The sequence below is a fragment of the Osmia bicornis genome, chromosome 8 (assembly GCF_907164935.1).
Source record: "Osmia bicornis bicornis chromosome 8, iOsmBic2.1, whole genome shotgun sequence".
Lineage (NCBI taxonomy): Eukaryota > Metazoa > Arthropoda > Insecta > Hymenoptera > Megachilidae > Osmia > Osmia bicornis.
Window position 1 is genome coordinate 3006409 of NC_060223.1, and position 14005 is coordinate 3020413.

General features: G+C 33.2%; 1 protein-coding gene across 1 annotated transcript in view; it reads left to right on the forward strand.

Annotated features, from left to right (window-relative positions):
* The window catches only part of LOC114880692, a 72418-nt gene that overhangs the window by 24805 nt on the left and 33608 nt on the right, over window positions 1–14005 (forward strand). The gene's annotated exons all lie outside the window — the stretch shown is intronic.

Genomic DNA, 14005 nt, shown 5'->3' on the forward strand with positions numbered 1-14005 from the left:
TTTTATTGCGAAAAACGTAATACTTCATTTATATTTTTCGGCGTGTACTCTGCAAGGAATATGCCGATCGTGATTTTTTCAAAATTGTTTTAGTTTATGGTTATTAGCTAACCAATAAAAACGCAAAACCACCCTACGGTGTCCTACAAATACTGCTCGTTTCACTAAAAAGTGTGAAATAAAATAATTTTTAACAAAAAGTACAACCGACTTCGAGATGCGCTAGAAAGTGTAAAATAATTTCTATTTCGTTTATACAACTACGTGACAATTATTAATAAAACCTCTTGCTGCATTAACAAAATGCGCTAAAAAGTATATAATAATTTCTATTTCATTTATACCAATACTCTACAGCTATGAATAAAACATATTTAATCGTGTATGTAATTGTAACGATTGTATCAGAACTTGGCAGCACTTCTGATGTACAGTGGCTCGGAAAAGTATTCGGACACTTTTTAAAACAGAATACCTCATTTAAAATTGGACCAACTGACTTGAGGTTTTTTGAGAAGTTATACAAATTAATTTACTAAGATATGTGCTTTTGTCGTTTTAAAAAATTACAATTTGTTGAAATCGTGACAAAAAATAGTGAAGGGTAATTTTTCAACTTTTTTATGTGAGCCTATAATAGCCTATAATGTGGTCCTATAATGTGAGCCTAAAACATAAAAAAGTTGAAAAATTACCCTTCACTATTTTCTTCCACGATTTCAACAAATTGCAATTTTTTAAAACGACAAAAGCACATATCATTTAGTAAATTAATTTGTATAACTGCTCAAAACACCTCAAATCATCTGGTCCAATTTTAAATGAGGTAGTCTGTTTTAAAGAGTGTCCGAATACTTTTCCGAGTCACTGTACATCAGAAGTGCTGCCAAGTTCTGATACAATCGTTACATTTACATACACGATTAAATATGTTTTATTAACAGCTGAGGAGTATTGGTATAAATGAAATAGAAATTATTGTATACTTTTTAGTTTTATTAATAATTGTCACGTAGTTGTACAAACGAAATATAAATTATTTTACACTTTTTAGGTTGTATTTTTTGTTAAAAATTATTTTATGTAATACTACAATTTGAAAGATTTGTAATCCTGAAACTCTGATATGTAAAAAATCTTAAATTTTTAAATTTTGGAATTCTAGTTTTGAAGTCCTGGAATTTTGTAATCTTAAAATTTTAGAATGGTGAAGGTCCATATTTTTGTGGAACGGCTAGTTCAGATTTTTTAGCGAGGACAGACTCATTCTGATACTTACTTACAATTACAATGGTTTAGGATGTACCTTAAATCAACAAGGCAATCTAGACAATCTAGCACATATTAAAATTTTTGTGAGAAATCATTGAAAATAATGTAATATTTTATTCAGGAGCTCAAATATTTTTGTAACACAAAAATTGAATATTTCATTCTATTTAATTTTACTTCTTTAATACATAGTAAATAATTTATTGAAAGGAAGAAGAAACTTGTTCCCTTCATAAATAATCAAGATATCGATCTATTTATTCAGTCATACTCTGGTGTCCATGCTGTATATGTACATGATGAGCCAGTAAAAATGACCATCTGAAATCAATAGTTACCTACTAATTTTATTAAAAAGGTGTTTTAAATAAAATTCATTCTATTGTAAGAAGACGAATTCAGTAATATATATTCTAATAACCAAATAGTTTTTCATAGTCACTGACAGTTTTTGATAAAATTAGATAACAAGTTATTACAAGTAGTAGTTTTTATTAACTTACCTGGTTTAATAAAGTTGTATTATACTTTTCAGTTGATAACAAAACAAGATTAAAAAAAAGCAAGTTACTGATTGGTTATAAATTTTAATTACATAAATGAGATTATTATAAAATTAGTGTCTAATGACATCATTTAGGTACAGAAAGTGTTTTGCTAGAACACGTTTCCTGAACCGTTTTAGTTGACCATGTTCTAATAAAAACATGGCCTCAAGCACTTATACGACTTATAAGAATTATTATACGCTCTCTAATAACGAATCGTTGTTGTGACAGATTGATACGTATTTTGACGTTTTACAATATTATAAGATTCTCGAGAGATCTGAACCCAATATCGACTACTTTCGTAACCTAATTATTCCATTTCTTCTTTTGAATTCAAATACTACTGAACATTTTAATATCTATACACATACAGTGTGTTCCACTAATTCCGTCCACCTAAAATATATTAGTTATTTTATCAATACTGTGAGGCTTATAACGGAGTATGGCGCTCCAGGCGCATTTGGGCCTCTTTCCTGTGATGGCCGCAAGATGTCGCGCGTATAATCCATCCTTTCTCGCAAGCGCTCCATCACGGGCCTTGTCGATATACAGGGTGAGTCGCCTAAGGCAAGCCACCTGAATAACTTCTACATTTTTGGAGATACAAACAAATGTTTCAGACAAAAGTTGTTAGATTTCGACGAGCTCATTACGTGGTGTACATAACTTTTCTTCAGATGGAGGCGCTTAGGAGATTTAAAGGTCAACTTAGTTTTTTTAAATGGAATGGAATACTTTTTTATGCATCAAACGATGCAGTTCGACATTCTTTATAAAAAAGTACTGACCTATGTATTTCAAAAAGCTGGTAGTTTATGGGATATTTCAATTTAAATAATTCTAAAATTTGTACTGACATCAGCGTTTATTTACAAATATGGTTCAACATAACGACTATTTGCATCACAATATTTTTGAAATCGATGAAGTAAGGACTGGCTATTTAAAGGATAAAGTTTATGCGAAAGATTCAACTACAGTGACTGATATGAAGCAGCGTATTATTGACGAATGTGACAAAATATCAGCCGTTACATTAAATAACGTAGGCCAGTCCTTACTTCATCGATTTCAAATATGCTGTGATGCAAATGGTCGTTATGTTGAACCATACAGGGTGTTCGACAACAGCTGGGAGATTTTTTAAGGGGTGATCCTAGGGATCACAATAAGACGAAAATCAAGAATGACGAAATAGCGTTTGCGGTTTTGTTTTCCAGTAATTAACGTTTAAAAAAAGGAGTAAAAAGCGCCTAAAACCTGCAATCTGCTCAGCACCGACGACTGAACGTCAAGTCAGCAGGGGTGGGTACAGTCATAACCAAGAAGAGTTGTTGTCTTTTTCGCTTGCCTTCGCTGACACAGTCGTGTGACATAACCAAGCTAACGCCTGATTTTGGCTACGATTCCAAATCGACAGGCTTCTTAGTTAGACGCCACCTTATAACTACTAGCTGAACTTTTGTCACGTGACTTGCTCTGTATTATCCACAAAATGGCGGAACTGGTCTGTGGGAATGCTTTTACGGGACTACACTTTTCGTCCTTATTTCGCAACAAATGAAGACAAAATAGATCTTAATTTGCAGGTAAGTGTTGTGGCTAGAGCAGAGCGCTGCACTCATGATTTTAATCACAGCACTCGTTTAGTGGCCTAAAAATGCTTCGATTCCGCGACTGCATTTTGTCGATTTTTTCCTCCATTTTGGACGCTTATATTACTAAACATGAACATAATCCTACTAAAACATGAGTGCAGCGCTCTGCATTGGACCTTCCTCTTTCGAATAAGCCCTCACTCAGCCCTAAATGTTCTCATATAAGGACGAAAAGTGTAGTCCTGTAAACCCATGTTTAGGCCCATTTTTGCCGGTAAAGTCAACGCGCTACTATTACCCGTGTCTACCCCCTTAAAAGTTACCGTTCCTGAGATAATTTGACATTATTCATTCCATTACTTTTCTTATGAATGCTATGGAACATGTTCGAAGTGTCGTCCATGTGAATCAATACATAGTTGTAACCTTTAAACTGTTGAATTCGTTATTGTAGCAGATAATCCAGATCGAATATTACGTCATTATTGTTGGAATAAAAAAACAGAAATAATATATTATCTGGCAATGAAATGAATTTATAATTAATATAATGAATAAAATTATTCATTTTACAGCAGATACTCATTAGTATGAATATTAATTCCACAAATATTTTGGTTCTGACTGACTCTTTTAATTTAACATTTATGTATATTCCTAGATATTTTGCATTGGTTATATACAAGTATTATCAAAGAGACGATCTTAAAAGCGCTTTGACATTTTGCTTTCAAAAGGAATGAAAGCATTTTATTCCCCCTCTAACCCTTTGCTCCTGTCTCCTTCTGAATGCTCTATTTCTTCTCTGATATCAACTTCAATCTCGGCTCTTTTTCTCTGAGAATAAGCAACCGCTTCACCGGTTGCTGAATTCTTGTATGAACAGCAAGTATGATGCGCGTGATAAAACGTAGCGTCCCTTACAAACTCAATGGACACGAGAATATGTGAGATGATTCGTTAAAAAACGAACGTTGACCCTTTGTGCGGAGGATAATGGAAATCGGATCAGTACCTTTATTAATTTCACACTTCCGCTACCTTTGTATTTAGAATGGTCTCTAACTGACAAGGAAAGGACCCTGAATAACCGGCTTCAATTTTAATATGCTTTTGCAGGCTGTTATTCCAGATCTCTGATGATATTGCATTACAAAATAAAATATATGAGATGAAGTTACTCGGTAGCTTTAAACATACAGTAATTAAAAAAAGAAAAAACACGTGGTTGAATAATGTAATATGAAAGCTTATTCAAAATTTTCAAATGAAATAAATATAAAATTAAAAGTTTAAGTTTTTCGTTTATTCAATGCAATTATCAATGGAAATATCGAAAAATAATTGTTTAACCCTCGATCGGCGGACCACGAAGAAAGCCACAATTTTAGTGTAATTTTGTATTTCATATAATTTTCATTTTCTACATTTTACACTGTTCTTTTAAAAATTATTTTTCCAATATTATAAAACTCTGGTTAAAAAATTATACATTTAACTTTAGGTTAATATTCTTATATATATTCTATAAGTGTGGGTCACGATTGACCCACGCTCCGCTGTTCATGGGTTAAACATCGTCATGTTGAATATTAATGAGAGCTACTATAAACAATTAAAATTACAGAACAATAATTAAAGTTCAATGTGTAGCGTAAATGCAACCGGAAATTGTAACAATATTGTTAGCAAAGTGGAATAATTGCGTGACTGTACTATTACTTCTTGGCTGAACAATTATAAATTGAAATATTAATAGTCATAATTATAGCATGCAAAAATTATAACACTTAGCTAAATAATAAATATTGGTCTTTAGAGACCTTGTGCAATTATATGCCAAAAATAATAGAATCATACATCAGTATAACAAATTTGACATCATTTTCATACGATGGGTGCTAATAATAGTCGCTAATTAAAAACCTCCGCTTGTACAGCAGAGGTGACGAAGTGGAGACCCGCGGGCCAAATGTGGTCCGTTCCCCTACTTGCCTGCTATGAAATATTGCAGGAGAGCTATCCCCTCCATACCTATGTGATTCCGCTGTCTGTATGTAAAGGCTGGTTCAGACACGGCTAGTAGTTTAGTCGAGTGGCGAGTAGTTTAGTGTATGCACACTAGAGTTTAGTCGAGTAGTTTAGTAAAACGGTTTAGTCGAGTCGATCCGTTTCATTGGATTTTGCTGGTCGTGTAGGTTTCCGCCATCACTAACTAGGCTTGTCCCACCACTAACTAGCCTTCGGGACAGACCTATCCGGACGCATTTCTTTAGTCAAGGGATATATCTTGAACTCTTGATTTTCAAAGCTCAATTGTACTAGTCCGGACACTTTTCTATGCACTAAACGGTTTAGTAGTAAGTAGCTACTCCCCACTCGACTAAACTACTAGCCGTGTCTGCACCAGCCTTTAGCTTGACGGTAAGACAAGTAGTGGGGGGGGGGACTGGGGTTGTGCCCCCCCCCCCCTCTCTCCCCGCTTCCCGTTCTGCGTCTACTTACATCCCGGAGTTTCCAGCTTTTCCCGGAGGATTTCCGAGATTTCCGGGTTCCCGATTATCCTCGTAGGCCTCTCCTCATTTACTCATCGATGTTCCCAAGGAAAGTGGTGATGTAATAGGAAGGTCCTATATACAATATTGCCTCGATATAAGCAACTCGCTCGGGACCGAACAGTTGCTTATTACGAAGCAGGTATGCTATTGGACTTGAATGAGAAATCGTCAAGATACGTCATTCGTAGATACGACTGACAATGAGAGATCCGAGATAGCGGCAAACGGACTTCTCACTCATTTCTCGGACCTCTCACTTTGCGGGCCACTTCAAACAAAGAAGAGGGGATACCGTGTTGCTTATTTCGAAGCAGAGACCACTTGCTTATTTCGAGGCAATAATAGGTTTATTGTCACCCCACCACTTACGCATAAACAGTTACGGCGGAAAATTTTATTTGATATCTATTATATTGTTGCGACGGCGAGAAGTTCCCGCTCTTTCGACGCATCGACCGCTTCTTGATGTATCGAAAGAGCCATCGACTGCCCCGTCCGAAGCTGTCGACGAATCATGACGAGAAGCTATTCCTTGTTTCGAGCGGAAACACGTCACCGGATGTTAGAGGTTCTTCTTAAAACTCCTGTATATTTGAAATATAGACAGTCTAGTCCGCTTCCTGTTTATTTATTTGACTATGGAAAGTGCGAGCTCCACTCCCCGGCGCAACAATATTATTTTTTCTAAATATTTTTAATATTAATCTCGTCAAAATTAAGATTTTGAGAATTCCTGTTTCTTCTGCTCGCTTTGCTCGATAATGTTATCAAAAAGTGACTTATGCCATACAAACACTTCGGACTACAATTATAACTCATTTCTGAACTGACTGCATAAACTGTGTAAAATTTTGCTTGCTGAAATTAATTAATGAAACGTTGCACAATGACACTAGGTACTTATCGTGTTAATTATAAATTAGAGGATCGCACGACGCGATGAAACGAATTGTGCATAGTGAATCTACACACACTTATTAATGTTTCTAGGCAGTTGCAACAACGCACATTTGCATCTTTGGTTTATGTTTCATTGATCTCCTATTTAAACACTTCATATTTTATCTGTATCATAAGTTAAAAAAGTATTGTTTTATCAGCAACCAAACATTTTAAATGCATTAAGCTAATACCATATCAAATAAAATCCATACAATTTAATTTTTGTTGTTTATTTTAAAATATTACTTGATGAATACTTGTACCTCATTCATTTGTATTATTACATCTACAATATGATAACACTATTGCACAAATTATCACAATTTTTTATTATCACAAATGAAAAGCTAGTTTTCCTCAACAATTTTTATCAAATGAGAAAACTAGAATGACAAATTGTTGAAATTTGTTTTAAGTTTATTTCTTACCAGCGTCGAATTTCCGGGCCCCATTTCCTAACAGGCCCTGTTATAAGCATTCTATTAACTACGTCAAAAAATATTGAATTAAATTTATTTTTACTGTTGCCCTTTTCCTTTACACTGAAATATTATTTAATTTTATTAAGAATAAATTTCAATTTTTGAACCAAGTTCATCGACTAAGGAAGTCCTCGAGGATTTAATGGTCCCAGGCCTCAGAAATCTTAATTCGGCCGTACTTCTTAACTTATTATTAAACTATTGCTCGAAATAAATTTTTTGTCGGACAGTAAACGAATACCAAACCAGTCTAAACGACTAGCTTCAAGTTTCTTGTTTTAAGTTATAAATTTTATCGAGGCATTTTTGTTGAAATGTATATTAATTATCGTCGTTATAAAATTGGATGTGTATATTAAATTATGTTTCATCCTTTATCTATTTAATTTTCTACATTATTCTCAACATAAAAATATGTAGCTGTACATCAAACGTCGGTAGTTCTAATGTTAATTAACATAACTAGGAACATTGTTGGTGGTTAATTATTAAACTCTTAAAGATGATGTGTTTTATTTGCGATCACATTTTGAAATGTTCTACGAAATGTGTGACCGTCGGTGTGTTAATACACAGTTGCCCGGGGATCTAACAAAGGGAAACTAAGAAATGCTAGGTGTATGTTCCACATTCGAGCCCAAGCATTGCGTAGAAACTAGTGTTCGGTGAAATCTTCGGTAACAGCGCGTTGTACGTTTGTTATGTTCTTGGGAAAATTCTCAGAGATTCTCTGGCGAGACAAAAGGGGCATCATACCTGCGTACCGTTTACCGGAAGTCAAGAAGGGGGTTGCGATAGCCGTTTAGATACATCACTTTTCTCCGTGGATCGGACTCTCAGAGGCGAGAACAAATCGGACAATTGTCGATGACGACATCCTACTTCCATGCTAGTTTGCTGCCTCGAACTTTACAGACTTGTCCTCCGTACCTTTGTTGCGTCTTCGACAATGCAGTTACGCATTTCAGTTAACTACTGACGAATTATTTACCATTACGATTCGAATTGGTAAAGTGCTGTCTCGTTATATTGATTTATCAATCAATAATTAAAGTACATTTAGGTACAATGCGGCATTTTCTCTACTACTGCGTTAAGATTAGTTTATATTATTCAGTCAGAAATAAAATGTTTACGAATATTCTACTGCAGCGATTCTCAACCCTTTCATAAATGCGTACCACCAAAATATGAATTCAAGAATTTTAGTAAATACTATCAAGGAAAGTATGTTCTGTACAATATCGAGCAAAATTGACTTACGTAGGATAAATGGAAATAAAGGGGAAGCAATGATTCGGAAAATCTTAATTTTAACGATATTTATATTAAATGTAGCTTAATATAAGAAAAAAATTATGTAATTTTTAAGCGCCAATAAATATTATAAAATTTAGTATTTATATAATTAAGAAATATGAATAGTAAGATTAATGTCAATTGAAATTTTCTTGCGTATATGTGCAAGTAGTGGAAGGCCACAGATTTATATTTCTCTATATTATCATTTCCCTTAGGAAAGGTGATAGATATTTCTCTATATTATCATTTCCCCTAGGAAAGCTGATGGATATTTCTCTATATTATCATTTCCCTTAGGAAAGCTGATAGATATTTCTCTATATTATCACTTCCCCTTGGAAAGTTGATAGATATTTCCCTACATTATCATTTCCCTTAGAAAGCTGATAGATATTTCCCTACATTATGATTTCCCTTAGAAAACCTGATAGATATTTCTCTATATTATGATTTCCCCTAGGAAAGCTGATTTGATCGCGAGTGACATAAGTATTGCAGAGAGACTATACGTTTAATTATACTGCTATTATATGTTTCTTTTCTTGTTTCTAATAAAATGTAATTGTATAAAAAACTGTTAAAGTTCTTATACTGTATAATACACAAATTATTCACGTACCACCCAGCTTTTTTTTGCGTACAATTAGTGGTACGTGTATCACTAATTGAGAACCACTGTTCTACTGCATTCTTCTTACACTCAAATTCAACAATACCTTCTTAGAGCGCGGATCTTCCCTCCTTTCAAAAATTCTATATACATAACATTGTTAGACGTAGGAGTGCAAGTAACGATATAATAGGCAAAAGGGTTAGTTGACCTATCTACTGAGAAATTGCAACCTTTTTTTTTAAAACTATGTAAAAGTAGAGCGAGATTCGCTCTAAAGCTAATCCTTGGAACTAAACTAAAACTTTTCAACTTATTTTGAAGTGGCAAAAAAAAATTTATCGGCCATTCGTTGAGATTTTGACCTACTAAACACAATGGCGCAAGAATTTTTTCGATAACTCTTCCCATTTGGCCTGTACAAAAGTGATAGAAAGTCTAAATGCTTTAGCCCCCTTCTCAAGATTTTCAATCTTAGATATGGCTTGACTAATAAATACTAAAACATTTTCGAAAATTTCTGAAAACCTTGTTAGGAATATATAAAAATGAAGACAGTTAATATTATTGCGATACTAATAAGGTGTAGAAAAACTGTTTTACTCCGCATCGGACAATTATGGTTGTCTCATCGGTCAGATGATATGTCTGCAAACTCTACTTTTAGTCTTCTTGGTTCTTGAAATTCTAAGGTTTCTTCTTTGTCCAAGAATGATTGAGTTTGAACTACTTGTATTATGATTTTTTCAAGTATTTTGCACAGTGCAGCTTCTATAATAGAATTTATGGAGTTGAAGAGTTAAATTCGATAAGTTTGCAGTAGTTAGTAGAAAGTTAATTACATTAATTTTATAAATACCATTTTGTGAAAACTGGTATATTGCTCGAAGAGAATCACTATTTGTACTTTCACAACTAGTTAACTGCTCGTCTAATCGTTGTACCTTGATATTTACCGCTATTACCTTTCTCATCGTTGATATTATTTTTAATTATATGATCTCTAATCATTTCGCAGGTGTAATGACCATGCAATCTTAATGGCGAGGAAAGCAAACATATTTTATCATCAACGATACCCATTTATGGATTATAGTTTACACTGTAAACTAAACACTTTAGTGATCATTTTGAACACAGTAATTATAGTAATTATGCAGTACTATATGTCGTTCAATTTATAATAAAACGAAGACTTGATTCGTCTGAAAGGCAATACAAACTTCTGAAAAAGGGGGTTGGGAGCATTTAATTGTCTTGAAACAATTATTTTTTTGAAAATTATTTCCGTAGATACATAGACCTTCAAAATTTCTATAAAATTGATGTAAATATTTTTTTAATATCTTTTATCGTTTAGGAGTTATAAGCATATAAATGGAAGGGACGATACAGATAAAAATGATAATTGTTTACGTGCCAGACTACTTTTGTTTTATGTCGAAAAATGTTACGGAATTAGCCTAGTGGACTCAATTATCATTACGTTTACAATCTATAGCAATTGTACACTGAGTTGCAATGAACTTGTCGCAGTGAAGTTGGCTCCAGATTTACTGACACATTCACGTCGCGTCGGTGAGACGATGGGCGAGATCGTCTCACCGACGCGGCGTGAATGTGTCAGTAAATCTGGAGCCAACTTCACTGCGACAAGTTCATTGCAACTCAGTGTACATTGCTCAAATATTACATGCATTGGATAACTAGGTAGATTCAGGGTGAACTTGGTCCCTTCAAATGTTGACCGAACCTTCATAACTAAAAAATTTCAAAATTTTAGCATAGCAAATTTCCGAAATTCCAGAATTCAGAAATTTCAAAATTCCGCAATTATAATTTCATAATTTAAGTTCAAAAATCCATAAATTCAAATTTTCCAAATTCCAGAATTCTAGAATTCAAAAATTCCAAGATTTCAAAATTTTAGATCCCAAATTTCTAAATTTTCAACATTTAAAAATTCGAGGAGTTTCTAAGAGACCTGACCCATCCCAGAAAAAAGTCCTATTATACCAATGGTTACATGATTGAGTATCAGTATTTTTGCAAGTTGATTATCTGCAGATGCAAATAATTAGATAATTAACAAAAATATAAAATTATGTAAAAAACATAGTTATTGCGGTGCATAATGTTTCCTAATATAACAAAAAAAGCGCAATCGCACTGGCACTTTTCGAACGTACAATTATTTATATTGTGTTTCTGTAAGTAACCCTGGCACTCAAACGGTTAAAGCGTCAAAGTAACACCAATTAAATACGACAAACTTCTTATGTTGGTCCAAAACAATGTGTCTTTATTCATTTGACAATATTGCACGCTTCTTCAGTCTCTTTCATGACGTTAGCAATAGATTTATATTATCAATGGCGGATTCGGTGGGGGGACGTGCTCTCCTAAGAGTAATAAAATTTATAAAAATAATGTCACATTCAGAAAATCTTTTTAGATGTATACCCAATAAGATGTTAGAATATATATAAATTACAAGCAATTTTTAAACCTTATAAAAAAAGAAGTGTACTTATGTATACCCCCCATCCCCCTCGCGACTCTTGAACTGGCCATTGTAAATTAGTTCAGAGAAGGAAAAATTCCGAGATACTTTCAAGAAAAGATTGTTATAGGTAATAAGATGCGAATTTTTATACATAATGTAGTGGATCCGTTCAGACACATTATATTTTTAGACATTTCACGTCCGGCATTCTCGGCAAAAATGTTTTATCGGATGCGATACGTGCCCGAAGTTGCCGGAACATGTATGAATAGACACGTCCATATGGTATGCATTATGGTCTGACAGTTTACTTTCAGTTGTATTCTGTTTTTTAATGAAATTTTCTATTTTTCTTAAAGAAATATGTATTGAATTCATACACAGACATCCTGTAATATTGAAACAATTTTTCTTCCTCATTCATTAATTCTTTAAACAATGTTCAATATCTGTATGTTCGCAAACTGTTCGCGAACAGCAGTGTAGACCCGGCATTATAAAAGGGCTATTTGAAGGACCATAAAGATATTGAGTATATTTATAATGAATTTCTTTATAATCACTTTATAAACTCTACACTAAATCATTTATTAAGCTTGCTTATTGTCGGGTGTACACTGTACACATAACATGATACTTTATCCAACTTACAGGCAGAGCAATTATTTTAGACATACAATGTTACATATTCATTAACGTATATTACACATCATTATTACGATGCAGTATAATAAACCACAGTGGTTATTCCATGAAGAGCAATAAAATAACCTATGTGCATATGTATACATAGTCATAAACATACTTAAACAGTATTAATGTTAAAAATATGCATTTTTATAATAACAAGTTAAATAACTTTTAAGTGAATTTATACAAAAGATACATTAGAAAATTTTTACAAAATTAATAAACTTTTTGGTATCATCAACCATAAATTCTATAATGCATTAATTATTCAAAGTTTTTTATTGAATTGTCATTATTATCGTATTATTACAATATAATTAGTATTAATGGAATCATCGATCGATTCCCTTCTTGAAAAAATTGAAATTGGAATTGTGGGATAAAATTTTGTTACAATTCTTTAACCATTTCTGTCTTGCGTTTTGAAGTTCAAACTTTGCAGGATGATTTTATCGCTTAAACTTGAGTTACCGCAGTTAACAAAATTATGTATGTATGATTTTCCACTGTTTTACTAACAGAGGCGGAATCGAACTTACATTTTTATCGGCATTAATGACATGACGGTCCGTCGTGTTGAATACGGACCTTAATTTTAATTAATTGAATCCCAAACTCCTACCGTTCCACTGGAAACTTTCCTAAACTCCTGATTGCCGTCCATCCCTCTCTACAAGTCTACAAAATTTCATCCACGGTTGTTAAACATTGTGTATAAATTGCTACCATAAGATTATAATATTATCGTTATTACTTTTTAAAGAATGCTATTTAACAGACAACATTTTTAAATTTAGGTTAAATAGTTCATTTAGTTATGCTCCATTAATAATGACCAAGTTTGCAAATTAACTTAATATAAAGTAATTACATGGTTCATTAACGTTGTAAGTAGACTGGGAATATTTATGCAAGGTAATATCGGACATTACTTGATTGTTTTCTCCAATATAACGTTTGATTTCTTTAAGGATCCTTGTCTCTTTTGCATGGAAAAATAAGGATAGATTTCGAAATTTCTTAGTTCACAGATTTTGTGGCGAAGTAGCAATATTTTCTCATAATTCTTTTTTAAAAATATTCTTGGTACAATTATACAATGCCGTACAGAGTCAGATCTTGCGATTTGGCTTTTGAAACATTTTATAAAATACGTTTGTGTGAAAGAATTGTTTACAATTTTTTCCAGAAAGCGCTCTGTGCCACGCTAGACATACATATTTCTGCTTCATATGAATATCATAATCATTACGCGTTTCTCTCAGAATTGTTTCCGAAAAACATGAATTACGTTTTTGTGTTTCATTTTTACTCTGCCTATTGGAAACAGGTGGTGAAACAAAATTAAAATTACAGAAAATACTTTTAAATAAAAACTTTATTTTAGCACTTGGAAGGGCACATCTGTACAGCTCGAAAGAAACAGTCAGACTAAGAAAGGTCAGTGACGAAGAATTCGTCACGTACCCATAGACTCTATCGGTACTATTC